Source organism: Pteronotus mesoamericanus, unplaced genomic scaffold (genome assembly GCF_021234165.1).
Source record: "Pteronotus mesoamericanus isolate MK-2021 breed Mesoamerican mustached bat unplaced genomic scaffold, CSHL_Meso_final scaffold_85, whole genome shotgun sequence".
NCBI lineage: Eukaryota > Metazoa > Chordata > Mammalia > Chiroptera > Mormoopidae > Pteronotus > Pteronotus mesoamericanus.
The window spans coordinates 562,621-585,088 of NW_026555329.1; the positions used below are offsets into that span (position 1 = coordinate 562,621).

The 22,468-nt window shown below is 42.7% G+C and overlaps 1 protein-coding gene across 2 annotated transcripts in view; it reads right to left on the reverse strand.

Annotated features, from left to right (window-relative positions):
* The window catches only part of CHN2 (chimerin 2), a 253,681-nt gene that overhangs the window by 138,082 nt on the left and 93,131 nt on the right, over positions 1 to 22,468 (reverse strand). The window lies entirely within an intron of this gene.

Consider the following 22,468-nt stretch of genomic DNA (forward strand, 5'->3'; position numbering starts at 1 on the left):
CTGACCCACATGGTGATGAAGGCAGAATTTCAAGCCCGCAGTCCCAAACAGCAAGTTCACTTCCAACTGCAACGTTTAAATGTCGGTGGGTTAAATTTAGAATAAGGATAAACATTTACTCTTGATATGTACTGCATAATTTCACATCTGTAATAAACTTCCCATCCTATACTACACACCCGTTCTAAATAGAGTCAATGTAAGGAAGCTGTCATCTGAGCCCTCGGTTTTTCTAAAAATAAAAACGATAACATCACCAACACCCCTTCCTTCACTCTTTTATGATGTATTCAGAGCATAGCAAGGCCTCATACTTTATTGGGCTATTTTTCTTTTCTTCATATAATATGCATGCCGCAAACCTACAATTACGGGGTTTCTAGGAATTTAAATGATACGCCTTAGATACTAAATTGATTCCTCTGTTTTTCATACACAGACAAACACAACAACCAAGACCATGAGTGAGCCTCTTGAAGGTCAGTCTGGGACCAACCTTACATTCCAAAAACAAGTTTCAGAAAGGCCCCTTTCATTAACCCTTTATTAATGAGAAAAAATAAATAACTATCCATCTAAGAGGGGTACCCCCCTCTTTCTTATGTTGCTGAAGGAAGGTTCTCAAAGCAGTAACAATTCCCCATTATACCCACAGAAATGGCCCGATCTGAACATTCAGACCAGTAGCACTGGCTCAAACCAGGCTTTTTAGGTGTCATACCCAGGCATCTTATACCTCAAGAGCCCACAAGTGAAGTAATTGACCACAGACCATTGTGCTAAATGAGGTCAGGGCCGTTTTAGAACTGAGACTGGCAAACCTACTCATTTCAAAATGATTTCACGTTAGCCAAGCAGAATGAGTTGGAACCCACTATTTTAATCAGATATAGGAGAGATCTCGAAATGTGATCACATACATATGATTTTGTTACAACTGCCAGATAAGCGACCGAGAGGTAAAGAAATATAGAAGATGATGCTTACGTTCAAAGAGTTTATAGTCTGGTCAGGATAGGGCATAAAAAGAGAATGAAAGTAGACATTGAAAAGTGAGGAAGGAATAGTCAAGACAGTGAAGGCTCTGGGTGTTCAAAAAACAGAGGAACCGCAGGAAATTGCCATCCAGATCCCTGAAGACAAATATTTCTTTTCTAAAGAGCAACAGTTCCTGTTTTAAAAATTCTAAAAGGAATTTTTACATTACCTAATTCAATCAAACAACATGCTTTCTTTATTGCAGAGGTTTGCCGACTAAACATTATCATATTAAAAGGCTTTAGAATCATGCAAACAATGATTAAATACACTTATTTCCTGATACATTTCTGCAGCTTAAACACACACTATGCAAGAATTATTACCGAGCTGACAGGAAGTACGCACCACACAGAGAGCAGTGAAAGAATATTCCCTTTCCTCACCATATTGCTATCGATCCTCATAAAGTCATTTCAGAAATGTTGAAAACAAGTAATTTATGCTTAATAAGAAAAGACAAGCCCAGAGAAGGTAGGTAATCAGAAAATATCTCTGGCCGGACCATCTTCTACGATGAGGTCGACCAGTTCTCTCGCCTCTTCGGAATGCTTACATGCCAGCGTGGAAGATGAGGAGTAAACGTTCCTTTCTGTTTGCTGTCCACCCTCACAGTCAGCCAGACGTGCTGCGATTTCATCTCACCGATTTCATCTCACCGTAGTGAGAAGCAAACGGCCATGGAGCCCTGGTGGAGGCGGAAGCCATTCCTGGCTTCAGCCAGTGTTTTTCAAAGAAAGGGAGGGCACAGTCTCTTTCTCCTTCTACTCTCTCTTTTTTGCCCCTTATAGGGGGAACGAGTTGTCCAATTCACTTTGACTGATTTGGACTTGAAACACTTCAGTCTGCACTGAATAACCCCCAGGCAGCTGTACAGTCAGATCAACTTCTAAACAGAGTCCCCCATCTAAGGGCGAACACGACTCCCCAGGTAATGCACAATTAATCGATGGCACCCTGACGGATTTGTCAGCACCTGGTTGTCTCTCGAAGAACTGAGAAACATCTCTTCAGAAAGGACAGCAGCTGTTAGCTTTATTGCAGAACTTTTCTTTCCACTAGCAGATGGCTGAATTTCTTTCTTATTTCCAATTATGAAAACATGTCTCAACTTGTTATGTTAGGCTATTGTAAGCATTTGACCCCAACGGAAGGAACTTGGAGAAATAATCCTGTTTACTTGAAACGTGATTTATGAATTAATGAGTTGATTCCAGGTCTGAGTGATCCCTTGTCTGCTGTTTTTTATATTTTTTTAATTCAGGAATGGTGTACAATTTAAAATGTCAGGAGATGGTAATAAAAGGGTGGAAGACTTATTCCCTGTCCAGTAATTATGCTCTAATATTACAGTTTTAATATACAAAATAAAAACTACGGTTGGTTAGCATTTTTTAATTTTTCTTCATACCACACTGTTGGTATAAAAGCCTCTTTTACACACATATCTTTGCTTATAGATCCATATTTGTATCCTCCATATAAATTCAACCCAAGCCAAACTCTCAAAAGAAATGTTTTTTGTGTGTGTCTCCATCTGGGTCTTTTTGGCCAATCATCTGCTTAAGATTAAGAGGGAAGAAAAAATTTTACACTAGAGTAAAACAAGCCAGCCTGTACCCTTGTAAATCTAATCTAAAATGAGTGTATACATCAGACAAGCAGACTTGCCTAAAAAAGGAAGTATTTGCCTAAGTCGAATAAAGAATGACCACATAGAAAATATTATTCAGACTTCTAGGTCCCAAATAGGAAAAGGAGGGTTACTGATAGAAAGATGAGCAGAAATGAAAATTTTGCACAAGAGGGACCATCTTTAAGCCGTCTCAGCTTGGAATCTCAGAGACCCAGCATCCCCATAGGGCATATACATGTCTATGGGGGTCTCTCTCTGCTTTCTTTTCAAAATTTCTGTAGAATCCATGTCTGATAGAACCCATGTCTGGTGGTCAAGGAGGTATTATGCATTAGAGAGGTTATTTTCTCAGATGGTCCTGATTTTTCATTTTGTTTTTATGACTCACTTTCCCTGGAAGGTTGAAGGAAACACAGAAACATACACACACACACACACACACACACACTCTCTCTCTCTCTCTCTCTCTCAATTTTGGGCTAAAGGATGAATAAAAATAAGTGCAAATATCAAACTTTTAAATAAACTTTAAACTTTACAATTCAGGGGAGAAGTGTTAAATGTGTCAAGTTGCAGGTTGCGTTTGAGGTCATAAACCGGTTAGGAACATGCAGTATTTATATGGCGCTCTGGGCTCCAGGCCCGCGCAACCGCTCATTACGCATTTCTCTGGCTGTCCCGGCAAGGGAGAGAGGCCTCATTAACCGCATTTTACAGGCCAAGAAGCAAGAGTTAAGTGATGGGCCTCGACTTACATGCTAGACAGAAGGTAGAGAGGAATCTGATAGCCTCTTGGTACAGCAAACTTCTTGTCTAGCCTCATCTTAAAAATATCAAAGAGGGAAATAGTCGTGTAGATTGAGAACTTTTATTCCCACAGCGAGAACACCAGAAGCCTCACTAGGCTTTGAGGCAAAACCAAAGTCCCTGGAGTTGGTCCATAGCCTCGGTTCTCTAACGTTCGCGTGCATCAGAGCTCCCTGGGGGGCTCATTAAACACACACACTTCTGAGCCTCCCCTCCGGCTTTTTGGATTCAGAAGGCCTGGGACTGGGCCTGAGAATTCAGATTTCGGAAAAGGACTTAGGTGGCGCTGATGCTGATGGTCTGCGGCACTCACATTTATGCAGTTAATCTTCTTCCTCACATCTAAGCCTTTTCTTGTATTCCTTGCATCACTCTGCCTCGCCCCCGCCCCCCAGTATTATTTTCAGGTTGGCCCCACCCCCTTCCTGCTGGCCTGGCTTTTCAGCTTTCTCATCCTTGGTCTCACTTAGGATGTCCCATGGACAGAAATAAGGCCAACTTACAGGGTGATTAAGAGCCGTGGTTTTAACATACAGTCGTAGTTCGGTACTCATCAGCTTCAGAACTCCTTAGGCCCTGTATTCATTGCATTTTGATGGGAAAAAAAATGTTTCACCGCTCATCTCTCAGCGCCCCTCTCTCGCGATGAAACAGAGGTCAGCATATCAGTCTCACGGCAGCTCACGAACAGTTCGGTACTCATCAGTTTCAGTGCTCATCATGAATTCTGGGTGAATTAACGACGAGTACCAAGGTACCACTGTACGTCTGATTGTCTTTATTCCACTCCAGTCTTAGTCCGTCCACTGATGCATCTGAAAAATGGGACTAAAATAATATGTACTCCACAGGTTTAATTTAAGGATTAATCAAGGTAACCCACTAAGGCACTAAATGCCTGGCATGGAAAAAGGGCTCATTAATAATGATCATTATTATCATTACATATTTATGCAACAAGTACTTGTTGAACATCTACTATTCTTTAAACTTTATGAAGGGTAGGGAAGATAACATGACAAGTCCTGACTGATTCTGCTCTCAAGGAGCTTAATATCAAATTTTTTAGCTAGATGGGAGCTTCAAAGCCTCTTACGATATTATTCCATATGGACATGTACTAAGGTACATTCATTAGTAGGAAAAAACAAAAACAAAGAAACAACAACAAAAACCTTCCTTAGAATGTAAGTTTATGCCGAAAACCAGTAAGTAAGTATTGAGTTGTTCTGGTTGAACAGGGAGGAAGGGGCCAGGAAGTCCCTCTCCCATACCCCCACCCTGCTTCTCCCCAGGCTTCTGTGAGCCATGCTCACAGAAAGTGATACAGAAAACCTAAGAAATAATCATTTCTCTTTCTTTACAATTCAGGAAACTAAGACCCAGAGAAGTGACGTAAGCTGCATACAGGACACAGAGCTAATTATGATGGAAAAGATGCGGTTGGATTAGGATCAAATATCACAGATTCATGCTGGGAATGGCCTTACAGGTGAATTCAAGTTGCTCCAACATTCTCGTTTTACAGATAAAGACACAGAGGTCTCTGAGCCTATTGAGAAACAGATCCTGGGAATTAGGCCCAGGTTGCCTAACTTCCAATCCACAACTCTCTCTGCTACACCTCTTCTCCCTTTAGTTCCTGTAAATGCTATTCCTACTAATGACCAGGAATGGAACTTTCCCCCCTAAATGAAACAGGCTATAGCTGAGTACAGTGTCCCAGGAAGGTCAAATAGTTCAGCCAGCCATAAGTGAGCCACTAAGGGTGTTTCCCCTTAAAATCCATCCTTACCCCTGAAGCTGCATAGGCTTAGTTAGCTTAGCAATACTATTCAGAGGTATTTCCATTTTCATTAGTGTCCCTTAAAACCAGAAAGTAGCATAGAAAGGAATTTGGTGTGGCTCTGAGCTAGGAGAACATCAAAGAAAGCCTGAGTCAACTGCCTGGTATCCACGGTGTGATGCTAACTTACATCAAAAAGAGCCACAATACCTTTGCCAAATGCCACTGGCTTCCTTGCCAAGGAGACCAGTCTTTGGATCGCAAAGGACGAAACACAAATTGCAAAAAGGAAGCAATCCAAGGTGGGGGTAGGACAGGTCCTCTAACTGTTCCACCCGGCCTAACTCCAGGCCTAACCTCACCGTGAGCTTGGAGGAAATCTGAAACCAAGTGAACGACCCGCTGGGAGAGGACTCTGAGAAAGAAGAGCTCCACAGAGCAAGGCAGGAGCAAGGCACCAGGCAAACATGTCAGCTTTTTTAAGGAGAGAAGAGAAAAATCCTCTAAGAAATAGGTGGTTGAGCGGAACATAGATCCCCGAAATTATAAATGGGATGGATTGTAAAGGAAATTGATAATGGTGCTGCTGTAGGAGCCAACTCAGTGTGAGTGGGAACAACTTAAGCCACACGAATGCCGGAATGAAGTCAGGAGCGTGGGGGAGCAGAGAAAAGGAAGCTGACAGGAGGCATTTCTGCAAAGAATTTTGGGCAAGGTTACAAAACACAGCATAGAAACCAGATAAATAACTGGATGATTGACAATTACCAATGGCTCCAATTAGCTGATAGAAAAAATATTTCTTGGCCTTATCCTAGGCAATACTTTTATTAATGGTTACACCAAAAGCAAGAGCATTCTTCTCAAAACTGTCCATGACAGGAAATCTAATTGCATATAACATAGTTTCAAGAAGCACGCCCTTTACCCTTTCTGGAATAAAGATCCAGAAGCTTGAATGATCGCCTCGGACGGGTAGATAATACTTTCAATGGAAAAATATGGATTTTAAAAGGTCTGTATAACCTGGCAACAAATTCAATAGAATTTTATTTAAGAAAGAGAAATGTAACATTTTGCCAAAAATTAAAAAAAAAAAAAATCATTGCTGATGTTGTGGAGACACAACCTAGCAGGGGTACCTGTGACTTAGGTGCAGAGATGTAACTGCTGTAACTTCAATAGCTGTTACAGTGTAACAAAGCTGCAAGAAAATTGATCTCAGGCTGGGCTAACAGAATGATAAGGGGGCCATCTGCTTTGGTCAGACCACTGGAGGGTTGTTTGTGGCTCCGGGGCCACACTCTATGGTATTAATGGAGAATTATCATATATATATCTGGAGGAAAATGAGTAGAATGAAAGTATTTAAATCTTCATCATGACCCTGACCAGTGTGGCTCAGTTGGGTGTCATCTCACAAAGCAAAAGGTCACTGGTTCAATTCCCCGTCAGGGCACATGCCTGGGTTGTGGGTTTGGTCCCAGTCAGGGCGCATGTGGGAGGCAACCGACTGACATTTGTCTCTCACATCAATGTTTCTCCTCCTCTCTTTCTCCCTCCCTTCTCCTCTCTCTAAAAATAAATAAATAAAGTTTAAAAAAAACAAATAAAACCTCATCATGTAAGTCACGGTTGAAGGAAGCTGGGTTAGTGACGTCCCTGGCTGAGTGTGGTGGGTGTCCGCTAAGAGCCGAAGGGCCGGACGCAGGCATGTTCTGCGCACAGGCCGACGGGTTCCATTCCTGACTGCTGCGACGAAGTGAGTATCACCATAAAGCAAATCATGATCTTTTGCTGGTGGACAGTCTTGCCTTCAGTTTGTAAGAAAAGGCAACATCTGTGAAATGCAATAAAGCAAAGTGCAATAAAACGAGGTGTGTCCATAGTTTGGGAATGCAGAGAAATAGAATTAGTGTTGGTCCAAGGGAAACCCTTCCTAATGGTCTCCAATTCGGGGTACGGGGAGGTCCCCGTCACAGGAGGCTTTCCAGCACAGCAGACAGTGCTTCCCAAATGAGTCCATGTCATCCCCCCGCCTCGAGGCCGCCCCCGACTTGAATAGTGTTAACTTGACTTCATTTACAGTAAATACACGTTTTCTGGAACAAAGCCCTGAGACTTCAAACTACCAGCTGAAGGGCCTAGTTCTATGAGCCACAGAACCCTATCGAAATCCCAATAAAGCTGGTTTAATGATAGGTTAGGATTATATAGAGCTTTCATCTATGGAACTAGTGCATTTTCACATCCATTATTGCCTTTTATCTTCAAAATATTCCCACCAGGTGAGGAGGAGGGGGAAGCACGTTTTATTTTGCCCATGTGGTAGCTGGGGCAGCTTGAGGAGATTTGGCAACGGCTATTCTGTCCTGATGAGAATCTGGGATTGGGAATCTGGGTCTTTCCCAATCTCTATTTTAATGGGAAAAGCTACATTACACCTTCCTACAGGGCACTGTCCCCTTTACAAAGCATTTGACGGCAACAGTAATTAGAGACTGATTAGAACGTTTGATTCCAGGAATGGCAGGGGCTCACCGACGGAGACAAGCACAGAGGTCAGGAAGGAAGGCAAGAAAAGCCATTTGACCCTTGTTAGTGGTGAATTCTCAGGAGAAGACAGCTTGGAGAGAACACCTCTCCTCACTTTACCTCATTTTCCTCAATTATCTGAGGGGTTGATAATTCTCTGGGATGAAAAGCCATCCTAAAAATGGCTTTTAACATCACAAGAAAATATCCAGGGCTTAAGACCACTCTACTTCATGTTTCCACCGCGGTATTTAACACAGTATGCCTTCAACAGGATTGGCAAATGTCTCTCTGAGTAACCCGTAAGATCTGCAAAGGAAGTGCTACACCATCCTTGTCCTTGTGTCAGGAGGCATAGAAGAGGGTAGAAGTCTCTGAAACTAGTCTAGTAGTTCAAATCCTGGGTTCAAATCCCATACCTACCACCTATGAACTGTGTGACTTTGGGCAAATTAGTCGGCAGCTCTGTGCCTGGTCTCCCCATCTACAAAACAGGGATCATAGGAGCATTTTTTCTTTCAGAGAAGAACTGTAGGGACAACATCAGCTAATCTAACAATTTTCATCCTTTTTCATTACATGTAAAATAATTACTGAAATTCTGCTGCACTCCAAAAAATATATATTTTTGCCAATCTGGCAAGAAATAGGTATATTTTCGATTCATTTATGCTGGACGGCTATTGTCATTTTTTATTTGATCATGTAAGGGAAAAGAGGTCAGTGCCCCTGACTAAACAGTCAGGTGTTGCATGTTTTAAAAATTCTTGCAGCGCACTGGTTGGAAATCACTGAGCTAATCTATGAGTACTTGGTCCCTGGTATGTGCTTCATAGGTTAGCCTCCATGATCACTGCACTGTCCACATATTCCAGAGCACAGAGAGCCCTTAGCTTGCTGGTCAGAGCCTATCCACTCTTTATTCAAGATCACCACAGCAGAAGGCAAAATTAGGAAAGTATGCGTAAATGAAATGCATAGATAACCCAGAAACCTAATTTCTGCAAATTAGAATTTCACAATTTTCCACCAGTGAAGCTTTGCACCAGAACTGCTAACGATCGGTAAGGATCTTCCCTAGACTGTTTTGTAGAAGAAATAGTGGTGTTGTAAAGAAATATCATTCTCAAGCAAGTTTTAAAAGAAGCCACTTTCTCCCACGAGTGAGAAATGTACTTAACTGCTCCCAGTAGTGGGACTAATTTTATGTGTTTAGATTCTGGCATTGGAGGAGAAGTAACGATGGGACCATTGGGGTCCCTATGGATTCAGCAGATGCTCCCCTGCACAAGGGATGTGAGGTGACAGGAAGAAGGTGTGCATTGAAGGCTGGAGGGAGAGGCGCGTTGTTGACCCAATAGACCAAGTCTTCCTCGGCCTGGAAGGAAAATGAGAGAGCACTGGAAGGAACAGAACAGAACTCCAGAGAAGTGGGCAAGACAGTTTGGATGACTAGTAAAAATTTGGGAATAGTCATTAATATCACTCTTCCAGCTGGGGTCTGGGACCCACCTGGCTGTGAGATGTTGTGAGGAAAGTGGCTGTATTCTAAAAGCTGCTCTGTTGGTTTTGATGTCCCTTTAATACGTACTTGACTTTTGCTCTTTCAAGAAAGATAATTTTTTTAAGAATAAGCTTGCAGAAAATGTACAGTCACACATCTGTGGGGAAGCCAGCTAAAAGCTATCTTGGTAAACCTTTGGGAGGATGACCTTGTTGTTCAAAGCCACAGGGTTCTGTCACCCCTGGTTAGCAGTGTGCCTGAACCACAGAGAAGGGAAGTGACAAACTGCTACCTTCCCTTGAGGCAGAAACTGCAAAATCAGAGCTACAATGTGGGGGCTCTGGCACTCAAATGTCCAGCATGCCAAGTTCACATTGTTGATTGACATGGTGGTGAGGAGCTCTGCTTCTGGGCTGATACACAAGATGTCATTTTAATGCAGCTCTATCACTTTCTGCAAATTATTTAACTTCCCTAAACCTCCATTACTTCCTGTTGAATAGAGAAATCTATAGGACATACCCACTAAGAGGAATGGTTCAGTGTGTAAAATGTTGAAATGCTGAGCCTATTCCTCTTTAACTTTTTTTTAGAGTGACAGGGAGAGGGGAAGAGAGAGAGAGAAACATTGATCTGTTGCCCCGCTCATTCATGTACTCATGGTTGCCCCCTGTATGGGCCCCAACCAGAGATCGAACCTGCGACCCTGGCATGTAGGGACAATGTTCCAACCAACCTAGTCACCCAGCTAGGGCACTACATTTTTTTCATTGTTTAAATTTTTCTTAATTTACTGCCAATAATAAAAGGGGGTTGTAAACATTGAAACATGTGGAAATTATAGCTACAAACTCAGGTGAACTCTAAAAGAGCCTACGGGATGGATTGCTGAACCCAGTGCTTAAATCCTACCTCTTCCACGCACATGATGCTAAGCTGCCAACTATTTACTTACTCTGCCTTAGTTTCTTTTTTTAATTTATTTTAAAATTATAGTTATTATTAATCTATGACAAATAAGGCAAGAATATACAACGAGGAAAAGATAGTCTCTTCAATACCCGGTACTGGGAAAATTGGACAGACACATAAAAAAACGAAACTAGATCACTTTCTTACACAATATACAAAAACAAACTCAATATCGATTAATGGCTTAAGTGTAAGGCCTGAACCCATAAAACTCCTAGAAGAAAATATAGGCAATAACCTCTTTGACATTGGTCTTCACAATATTTTTTTCAGTCTGTCTCCTCAGGCAAAGACAACCAAAGTCAAAATAAACGAATGGGCCTGTGCCAAGCTAAAAAGCTTTTGTACCACAACGGAAACCATCGACAAAACAGAAAATCAACCTATTGAATGGGAGGAGACATTTGCAAATGATATATCTCATAAGGGGTTAATATCAAACACATATGAAGAACTCATATAGTACAACATTAAAAAAACCAATCTGATTTAAAAATGGACAGAGGACATGAATAGACATTTCTTCCAAGAGAACCTACAGATGGCCAACAGACACATTAAAAGATGCTCAATGTTACTAATCATAACTTGCTAAATATTGATGATCCTTAACCTACTCATCAACACTCTACCCTTTAGTGGAGAATCACAAAAATGCAGAAATAACCTAAAGATAGGGACTGGTGAGGGTAGAGGAGGGAAGGTCGCACAAAGGAACTGCGCATTGCAACACTGGTTCATTCACTCTGGACGAGCAAGAGGTGACCAAGAGTTCAGTGTCATTCGGTTCCAGAGTAAACAGCTGCCCCGATGAGCCATGGCTGGCCCCAAGAGCCCCAACACTGCAGCACTGCGAACCTGCACTCACAGGGACTGTGGAGAAATACTGAAGAGAAGGTTGTTTGGTGGGAAGGCACACAGGCTCGGTGCCTCTGATCTAGGCTGCACTCTCATGCTTGCCGCATGCCATCATCGAGGGTCATCAAAAGAGGACTAGAGTGTCTCCGAAGTAAGCCCTTCACATCAAATCGAAATGCACAATTTTGGCAGCAAGTTTCTCTCTGGGTGGTGTCCACGAGGACGAGAAACCAGCGGGATGCTGTAAAGGCACCATCCCCAGGGCCTGGCACCAGAGGACGCAGAGGACACCTTCATGGCAGTAGAAAAATAAAGTGACAGTTGAACTTCTGCACCAGCCGTGAAGGTGCTGAGCTGGCTTCTGGCAGCCTTTTTCTCGTCCCCACCTCGACATGCAGAAAACACTCAACCTCACCTTGACGCCCAGGACTTAGCACGAGCTGTGTTATTTATCTGAAAAAGGGGGGCTAGGAACAGGGCCCAAACTCTTCTCTTTTTGTTGGTGATTCCATTAAAACATATCATGCCCAAAGGCCTAGCATAACTCCTGAGAAGTACACAAGAGTGTGTGGCACTGAGTGGCATTTACACTTTCAGATTTCAAACACACACTTCCGTTTCTATGCCCGAAACGACATCCTGTTCCAGAAGCATCCTGCTTCCCTGTCTCAGCGACCCTCCGTCTCACCCTCTTCCCACAAACCTGGGGGGAGCGGCAGCCTCACAACTGGGCAAAGCCCAGGGACAGGCCAGCCTGTGGTCCCCACTGCTTGGGGACCACACGAAGGGGACAGGGCCTCTGCAGGTGCTGTCATTGTTGCCTCTGCACAGCTCTGACAGCCACTGGCATCAGGCAAAACAAATTTTGAGGAAAAGGAAATTCTTCCTTTCTATGTCACAAGAAGCCAAGATTCTTTGCTGTTAATTACACCCGAACTATTACGTTGCTTGCAGCTTTCACTGAAAGGTTACTGTGCAGGAACTGCTAAATTATTAGGATTATAGATGACACACAGCAGCGTTCCCCAAACCAGTGCAGCTTTCTTGGCTTAATAAATTTACAAGGCCAAGGCAAAAAATAATAACTATTAGAAAAGTTATCAGGAAAACAAATAAAAGAATTTGAATGGCCGGGGAATTACCCGAGACACAGGAAGCGCATGAAGTAGCGTGTGTCTCGGGGCCCTGACCTTGCCCTTTTCTCTCCTCACTGTACATCCTCCCAGGATGGTCTCATCCACCCTCTTGGCTGCTATGAATTCCAGATGGTTGTCTCTAACCCAGACCTTTCCAGTAGGCTCTAGGGAAGGAGGCAGCAAACTTTCCCTGAACAAGGCTGGAGAGAAAATAGTTTAAGTTCTGTGGGCCATGTGGTCGCTGATGCACCTACCCAGCAACTCTGCCCTTTGAATGTGAAAGCAGCCGTGGACAGTATGTAAACCATGAGCGTGGCTGTGTGCCAATAAAACTTTATTTGCAAAAACAAAGGGAGGGCAGGATTAGGTTTGCAGCGATTCTTTGATGACCCCTGCTCTGAACTCCAACTGCCTACTAGACATTTCCACCTGCAAATTCCACAGCTGCTTCAAAATTCCATGCTGCCAGGCTAGCTACACCCTCTTCTACCTCCTGGTCCGCTGTAAACACACCACTGACCTGCAGGTGCTCGGGGCTAACACTGGGCCAACATCACACTCCTGACCCTGGTATCCCACAGCCAAGCACAAGTCCTAGTGACTCTTTTATGTATCTCACATGAGCCACTCCAACATGCTCTCTGAGTACAGAGTCGGTGTCTTGCTCATACTTGCGACTATCTCCACCTCCTATTGTTTAATCCAATGTCTGGCTCAGGGAAGGGGCTCCACAAATATTTAGTGAATGAATGAATAAACAAATGAGTGAACAAACAAATGAACGAACTGTTATAACATCTGTGGGACAGTGCTTCTTCAACTTCAATGTGCATACGCGCCACCTGGAGGCTTTGTTATATGCAGATTCTGATTCAGCAGGTCTAGAATAGGGTTGAGCTTCTGCCTGCCTATCATGTTCCCAGGATGCTTCCTGGTCCACAGACCACACTTTGAGTAGCAACAGTCCAGAAAATACCGTTCAGTTCCAAAGTGCCATATGCAAAGAGATTCCTTCCCCAATTTTGATACATATATTGGTTTCTTTCCATGGTTGTTTCATTACATTCCTTACTTGAGCTTCTTCAGAAGTTCCACAATATTAATAAAATAGTTCATGGCACCAAATCACTTTTAAATTTGCAGAGTTTACACACATTTCCATTTCTGTGCCTCAGACTATTTGCCGCTTCAATTACCTCCTCCTTCCCTATCTATGCCTATCCGTGGGTGCCTACTTAATTTAATTTAAGCATAACTGTGCTCATTATCTGTGTAGTGGTCTTTCTACAGATGCTCTGCCAATGCAAGGCTTTCTTATCAAGATGTGTGACTTATCATGATTGTGCAAATGTCTTAAACAAATTATTATTGTTTAGAAATTCAAAAGAACAGCCTGTTTTCCCAGAACTCTCGTACAATGACCAAATCGAAACCTATTTTCATGCTACCGACACCCCTTTTTATAGCAACAAAACTGTTTTATCAGCAGAGCAAATAATTGCTTACAGAGTTCCAGGGATCCCATGATTCCCCCTCCCTCACCAAACACACACACAAGTCACCTCTCCCCAACACACAAACACACCCAAAAATATACCAAGGTTACCTGGAGAAACCTCATACTCCATGAAAGCTGAGCTATTCACTTTGGCAAGTTCCAAGTGTAACCCCAACATTGTGGCAAAAATGACATTTCTTTGTATAAGTTCAGAAAAGCTCAGTATCACATCGGAGCAGCAGTTCTGGCTACATCCCGCTCTCCCTGGAAATTAGCTTTCAGTATAAAGATGCCATAGTAGGCTGCTTTATACCAAGTAATCTCAGGATTTTGGATAATTACATCTCCCCCGACAATTTCTAAGGATAGTGAATTGCATCAGAAAATAGATGTCATAGTGAATCTGTGGTTCTAACAAGGCTTGTTCACTACTGAAATGTAGTAAAATGCACTATAATCAACTTATACCATGTAAATTGTCCTCTCCTTTTATATATCTCTAATGAAGAGAATCAAGTTGCTTTACCTGAAATTATAGAAGAAAGTGACTACCAAGGAATGACACATTTATAACTGATAACATGTAATACCTGTGTCTTAGTCCATTCGGGGTTCTGTAACAACAGATCCCAGGTAGGGTAGCTTACAAACAACAGAAATGCATTTTTCACAGTTCTAGAGGCTGTGAGTCCCAGCACAGGGCGCCAGCAAGGTCAGGGGAAGATCCTCGTTGGGGCTGCAGACGCCTCATTGTGTCCTCATGCAGCAGAAGGGGCTGGGGTGCTCTGTGGGGGCCTCCTTCAGAAGGGCGCTGATCCCATCCCTGAGGGCTCCACCCTCATGACCCAAACGCTTCCCCAAACCCCCACCTCCCGGGACCAGACCCACAGGTGTCAGGATTCCAGCATGTGAATTTAGGGGGAGGGGAGGCAGAGGGACACAAATATTTAGAGCATAGCAACCTGATTTTATTATATATTTTTATGGCAAAAATTCCTATTTATCCAAAATCTAAATGATCAGAAAGGTAAACTAAAATGGGCTCCATAGTAACGATTTTCATCTTGACAACTGTGGGGGACTGAAAGATCCTGCATCTTCTAAGTCATCAAAGATACATGAGCACTTACAGAATTTTAGAGCTGAAAGCGATTGGGAGCTCCCGTACTCCGATGCGCACATCTGACAGCTGTGAGCTGAGTCCCATTCATGGCGAACAGCTGCCCATCGCGTGAGTAGCCGAGCACAGCCTAGAAGCCAGTCTGCCTCACACACCCACGGGCAGCCTGTGTGCGGCCCCGACTGCATGGTGTTAAATATCATAACCTTCTGTGTGTCCAAATTCTTAGAAATTTCATAATCCATGTAGCCTGGAACAGTGTCCAGCATAAAGTGAGAAGTTGGTAAATGTTGAATGAAAATGAATTATATATAATAACTCTCAAAGGTATCACTGTATTAGCAGAATACCCCATTTTTTATGGCACCTATCTGACATTTTTCCAGCACCTCTGGTATGCCAGGCATTTTACAAGGCTGAGGGGAACCTCACAGTAATAGGTTTATTTTATTCATTCCAAGAGCTCAATTTAAGGCGATCCTATTATTGTAACCTCCTAACACAATGTCATCGTTTATCAGCTTAATTCTGCAGACTGTACCTCTACGTTATTCCCTGAAGGAATTGTTTTCACCTTCAGCCTGAAGTTAGGACTCTTATGATTCAGCAAGCTTCTTCCTAGGATCAGACAGGGGAGAAATTGTAATCTTTGTGCTAGCCTGCCAAGGCTGAGAAAGATGAAGCAGATCAAAAAAGCATGCCTTGCCAGGCAATTTGGACATATTCTCTTTTTCAGATATTCCCATCAAAAAGTAAAGCATTTCACAACTATGCAAAGATTCTTGGCTTAAAAGCATACATATATCAGGTATCTCGCCTACAATATTTGTTTTCAGGGTATCAAAAATATAGAAATGAAAATATGGCTTTGTTTTCTAACAATATGATAAAAATAATAATTTCATAAGAATTCAGGAAATCGTACAATACTTTTACAACTGAATGCTAAATCACAGTAAGGTTAACTTCTAGCTTGAGAATGGTGGTGTTTAAAATTGTAATGAGCTCTGAGGGGGTGGAGGATTAGAATCTCTTGCCAACATAAACTCACAATGGTGATTCAATCAAGAGACGCTTTATGATGGGAATGCCTGGGATTTTTCCATCTCAAAATAATTTATAAGAATCCAGAAAAATAAAGTAAAGTCTTAATTATTTATCCTTCAGTGCAAGAGTAGGTAAAATGTTTCTGCTTAGCTTTAGATTCCTACCTGTCCTCAGTTCACCTTAAATGGTCATCTCAAATGCTCTACTTCCCACCTAACAAAATCTTGGTCTTTTCATTGAATTAATATTCTGCACGTGTCTCATCTCTCAGACCATACCAACATCTCCTTGGGGACAAGAATCATGCTAAATTTATCTTTATTATCCTTCTTGGCTCTCAGCTCTGGTATACTGAATATAGTAATCACTGAGAAATAATTGTTGACAGTGAGTTTTTAGAATTTTTTGGTGGTGGTGGTGGTGATATAACTTTCCACTTCCTTTTCCTATGTTAATAGTTTTAAATTTTATTTTATTTTTTATTGTGTTAAAACACACAAACCATAGAATTTATCATCTTAACCACTTTAAGTTGTATAGTTTAGTTGTATTAATTAAGTAATTCATGTTGTTCTATAACTAATCTCCAGAATTCTTCTCATTTGGCCAAACTAAAACTCTATACCCACTAAACACCAACTCCCCATTCCCCCTCTCCCAGCCCTTTGGCAACCAGAATTCTGCTTTCTGTATTTGTGAATTTGATCACGTTAGCCACCTCATGTAAGTGGAATCACACAGCACTTTTCTTTTTGTAACTGGCTTGTTTCACTTAGCATAATGCCCTCAAGGTTCGCCCATGTTATAGCATGCATCAGAATATCCTTCCTTTTAAAGGCTGCATGTTATTCCATTGTGTGTATATAGCACATTTGTTTATCAAGTCACATGCTGATGGATACAGACTGCTCCCACGTTTTGGCTACTATAAATAATGCTGCTACAAACACAGGTATACAAATACCTCTGTAAGGTCCTGCTTTTAATTCTTCTGGGTATGTACCCAAAAGTGGAATTACTGGATCATGCTGTCCCAGGCTAACATTAAGGAACATTAATTACCAGTCCACCTATTGGCAAGCACCAAGGGTAAGAGACGGAAAAGGGGGACTCCAAGAAGGCACTGGGAGGAAAGACTCCATAATAAAACAGGGAATGGCAGCCCCTGGACAGAATGTTGAGACTCTTGGACCCTGAGGAGCTCCAACACTCCCAGTAAGTTACATCCCATAAGCTACCTAGGTCCCCCACAGCGCCCAAGAGGAATAAGGACACGGAGAGGTCAAGGGTCAAGGCACCAATATGAGTTTCTCAGAGAAATTTTCCCAAGTGAAGCATCATAGGAACGAAGGATTTTGTGCTCAGGAAGCTTGGTCTCCTCCTCTCGGCTTGGCCAAGGACCATGGTCCTACGGCAGCTTTTCCCTAATGGGTCGCTTGGCCAGAGCACAGCAATGACCTCAAACAAGACGCATTCCTACCTTAGCACTTGGTAGGGTGCTCAGCAGAGCACACAGGGAGCAGTGAGCGGCCAAGGGGGTGTCCGAGGTTTTCTGAGAGTGACCTGGCACCCCTGGGAGCTCAGCCACCAAATCACTTGTATAACTGTTTTGTGACGATTTCCCCACCATTCCAGGGTCCCTCTACTTCAGGGGAATCTCCCAGTTTGGGTTCACATCTGCTAATCCAGAGGCTGGGGCTCTGGCTGTTTCTCCTCTGACCCTTCTTAAAATGTGAGCATTTGTTCCTGGGGGAACTCTGAACACAGGCATTACCCCAGCAACTGCGTGTGTCTGAGAAGCACCAGGGCTACGGGGCAGGCTCGGCCTTGGCAGTGAGCAGGCTCTTTTGGACTTGCGAGTTGATTCCTCTGGCTCACGTCCCCCTGTGAATGGTTAGGGACGCAAGTGGACTACCAGAGATACAGGAAGAAGTACGGGCCATATTTTGGGACAGAGTTTGATGCGAAGAATATCTACAGAAGATAATGCTCTGGAAACCAGGGCTGTACAACTGTTCAAGACACAGGGGCACTATTGATAAATACAAAGTCTTTCTCTGGTCACACTACAGCCATTAGGGTTTGGGATCTAAGGAATGAGCAATGTCCATCGTGGAGACTGGCGTGTAGGGAGGAAAGAAATGAAGAAATAGTATATTCTGGTGGTACATTTTTAAACTAGCATTTTGCAAGCATAATAGGTTATTTATATTCCTGTAAGACTCTATTTGTTTTAAAATAATGCCATTATTTGGGAACAGTCTGAATTTCTCAATATCTCACTTTCATTTTAATAAATGAGACCCCCAGAAAAATGCATTCTTCAAGCAGGGAAAGGGAACTTTTTTTCAGTGTTCCCCTCTATTCTATGTAAGAGGGTAAGCAACATGATGTTGAAGAACATGTTTTTCTACACATTCTTTGTTACTTTGGTTACTTTAGACAATTAGTCCTTTTGAACATGCTTCGTCATTAATAAAATGAAAATCATTTCTACACCCCGAGGTCGCTCTGACCTCTAAAGTTAGCCTCTCTCCTTTCTTCTGCCCTCAAATAAGATATATAGCTTTTGAAGACACAAATTTTGGTCAAATTAATTGCTCACCACCTTTACCGTAGAGGTTGGCAAAGAAAATCAGATTGTCTTTATGAGTGTTGGTCAACTGTTCAAAAATACAAAATTGGCCAGGTAGAGGGAAAAGGAAATGAAGAAGAGGTCAAGAGTGAAGGAGGAAGCAGCAGGAGGCATTGGAACTCTTTCACAAGAGAATAGGGGGAGAAAAGAAAAAAAGGTACAGAGAGATGAGCAAGAAAGAAGAAGGTTAAAAATGAGAGAGGGAATATATTTTCAGATATGCATTGAAGTTTCAAAGACATGTTTCAAAGCATGGAGAAGCATCACTTATATTTGATCAGTTACAGCACTACGGTGTGACAAATGAAGGATTGTATTAATTTCCAGCTCTGTAGTTGCCTCAAATTATACCCGAAATTTAAAGTGTAATTTAATGAGGCCCAGATACAAAAGAGGTAAAAATGTCACCTAAGTAATACCTGAATTATTTACCCAACTGTCCCTGACATTTTCACTGGAATCTGTCACTCTTCGATTCTCTGCTGCGGGCAGGAATCTTGATCTGCTACGTTACTTACGTACAATATTTCAGGTGCTTAAAACAATGCCTGGACTGCAGTGGATGCTCAATAGACAAATAGTCATGCAGTCAATATTTATAATGAAATCGCTATATGCCAGTCCCCAGGCTTGGCATCCAAGAAATAAAGATCCATTTAAGACACGGTTCTTCCTTTACAATGTGGTAGGGTAGAGACATATGTGAAAGGTCAGAGGAATATAGGAAGCAGCAGCACATAAATATGTTAAGGGCAGCGATACTAGAGCCACACAACCTGGGCTGGACCCCATTCTTCCAGCTTCTAGCTGCGATGCCTTGGACAGGTTACTTAACCTCTCTGTGCCTCAGTTTTCTCACTTGTAATGTGGGGCTACAGTCCCCATGGGGATTTTGCAAGGATTGTATGAATTACTAGAGAGGAAGTATAAAACAGCTGGTGCCAAGCGAGTGTCCAGAATTTTAACAAAAAAGAGAATAACGATAAAGCAGGCAAGAGGAAACTTTGGGAGGTAATAAATATGAATGACTCTGGCCTTGATGGTGCAGATGTTTCCCAGGAGAATACTTACTCACAATTGCCCTTATCAAGTTGTGTACATTACACATAGGCAGCTTTTACATGTCAATCATACCTCAATCAAGTGCAATAGAGATATAGAGCTTCTTCGAGATGGTTCAGAACAAAGAATAAGGGTCAGTTCTGGGAAGAGAAGTGGTGACTGTCAGGAAAGACTCCAAGGGAACAGATGACCTTTGAGCCGAGCCTCCTAAGACAGATCCCCATTTGACAGGTTGTGGGAAGGACACGACAGTGCAATCAATAACAGTGTGAGCAAAGGCTGGCATCCTGACGTCCCATCAGAAGATGACAAAGGGCTAAACTAAAGCAGTGGAGATGGGGATATGATGGAGGGAGTGAAGACCAAAGAGGCTAAGGACCCTCAGTCGCTTATTCCGCGTGGATGAGGGAAAGTGAGCGAAAGGATCTAGGATGAGGATGCTGATAGAGACAGGAAAGCAGGTCATTGAGCCTTTAATTGCACCTCAATCATTTGTTTTGTTCTCTAAGCCTTCTGTCAACAGTCATTTTTATGGACAAGCTTTTTTAGGAGTTAGTCATCTAATTTGTAAAATATTTTAGATCTTTATGTCATTTTTCAGTAAAAAATGTTTTCATTATAGGAAAATTTAAAAATACCACTGGGCACTAAGAATAAGAGAAAAATTCACCTACCACCCCATTTACCACAATAATCACCCTGTTTGGGTCTTTATCCCTTTTATTATTTATATGTTATAGATTAAAAAAACTTCAGTTGCAAAATGGTATCATAGAGTATCCACTGTTGTACAGCTGGATTTTAAAAAATTAAATGTGAACATACTTAAGTGTCATTTAATATTCTTTTACATGATCAGTTTTAATGATGTTCAAGTATTTCATTATATGGATGCATCATAATTTATTTTTATGTACTTCCTTATGTGAACATTTAAGTCGTTTCTATTTTTTTTCTATTACTGAACATTTTCTGTTGATACATCTTTGCACACATCCTTGGTTTTAGTGTTCGTGTTAATGTTTTTTTTATCTGCACAATAACACTGAAATGAGGGAAGAAAGTGAAGTGGATACACAAAGTAGTTGATAGTCCTCATCACAGGAATTACCCTGACAACAAGTCCTTGGTCCCGCCACCCCGTAAATGTTATGCGCCTGCCCCATGGGAGACAGGAGGGGATGGAAGAAACCCATTTGAGGGAGGGGCATCCTGCCTGGCTAGTGGTTCCAGGAATCAGCGCTCTGGCCCTTCACTCTGCTACAGTCAACAGAACCCAGCCAATCGGGGGCCATGCCAGAGCCAGAGCAGTGCTGATGAGCAAGGTATGGTGGGCCTCCGCTGTGTCCACCTGGGGTGAGCAGGGACGCCTTGGGTTGACATTTGGCTTGTCATCCCAGCATATACTCCTAGTACCGGTTAAGCCAAGATTAGGAGAGTGACAATGAGAAGAAAAAGAGGAGTCAAGGTAAAAAAAAACTATGTCATCTGGCATTTTTTCTGTCCCCTGGGCCACTATGAATATATGGATAGAGGAAGGTGGGAAGGAGCAAACCATTTGGCTTCTGAGAACGGAGCAGGGGCGGACAAATTAGGAGGGCTTCTGACGGGGTCTGCATCCAGCACAGAAATACAAGGGGGGCAGTTCTCAAAGAACACTGCTCCTCCCTGGTCTGCTCATCTGGAGACTCGAGCTGAAGTTAAATTGGGCTAAAACCGAACAAGAACAGTGCCGTTCCAGATGCTTTGTGAACACTCATCCAAGCTCAACTATTTTTAACTCAAAGAAAGATTGTGGGCACTTCTTCCAATTCATTACTGGAAAAGACCGTGAGCTGTCAGCCCTGTCTTTGCTGTAACACTGGATACCCTTTAGATAAAGTCTCTGTTTTCTACTCATTCATTTGTTGGATCATGGGTTCAGCCATTAGAGTGCATTGATTATTATTGATTGGTAATCTGCTCTGTGCAGGACATGGCATTGCCAAGTATTGAGCACATGGTCATGAGCAAAACAGACAATTCCTGTCCTTACACAGCTCTAGGCTATGGGGAAAACACAATTAACCAAGGGGCAAAGCAATTATTAAGAATACAGTGCTCTTGGTGGAAGAAACCATCATGAGACTATCAAGGCAGACCTGCTTCAGGTGGCTATAAGAGGCTTCCTGAGAAGGGGCACAACAGAGCCACAAGCCACCCAAATGGTGACGTTTCCTCCTGGGCACACAGGAAGGCTGCATGCCCAGCCCCTCCCATCTAGGTAGGCTGAGGGCACAAGCCATGTTTCCCACTTTCAGGCCTGGTCCAAACAATCCTCCACACATCCTGATTTCTCATTGGGTTAGAGTGGATGATCCTGTGGAAGCCCCAAGAAGGCCAAGAGAATAGAGGGGCCACATGCTGGAATGGCTTGGTGGCCATGTGGAACACCGGGGAGTCCCCATTCTTACCCCTGATTCAAACCCACAAACACCAACCACATTGGGCTGTGACCTGTGGGGCAGATACATTTTACTGCTTTAAACCGCTAAGATTTGGAGTTGTAAGCCATACATATGCTGAGTAACAGAGGAGGGTAAGATACATTAAGGCCTGCAGGATGCAAAAAAAGTCACCTGTTGGGGGACCTGGAGTACGGGTATTTAAGGCAGAGGAAAGGGCACAAACCAAGGGCCAGGCAAGAAGTCTGAGAAACTGGCAGAAAACTGGAGGGTCTGGAGCCAGGTGAGTGAAGAAGTAATATGAGGCAAGCTGGAGTGACAGAAGGGGCAGATAAAGCAGATGCTTGAAGGCAATGGCAAGGAGCTTGGATTTACTCTATTTCCTCCCTA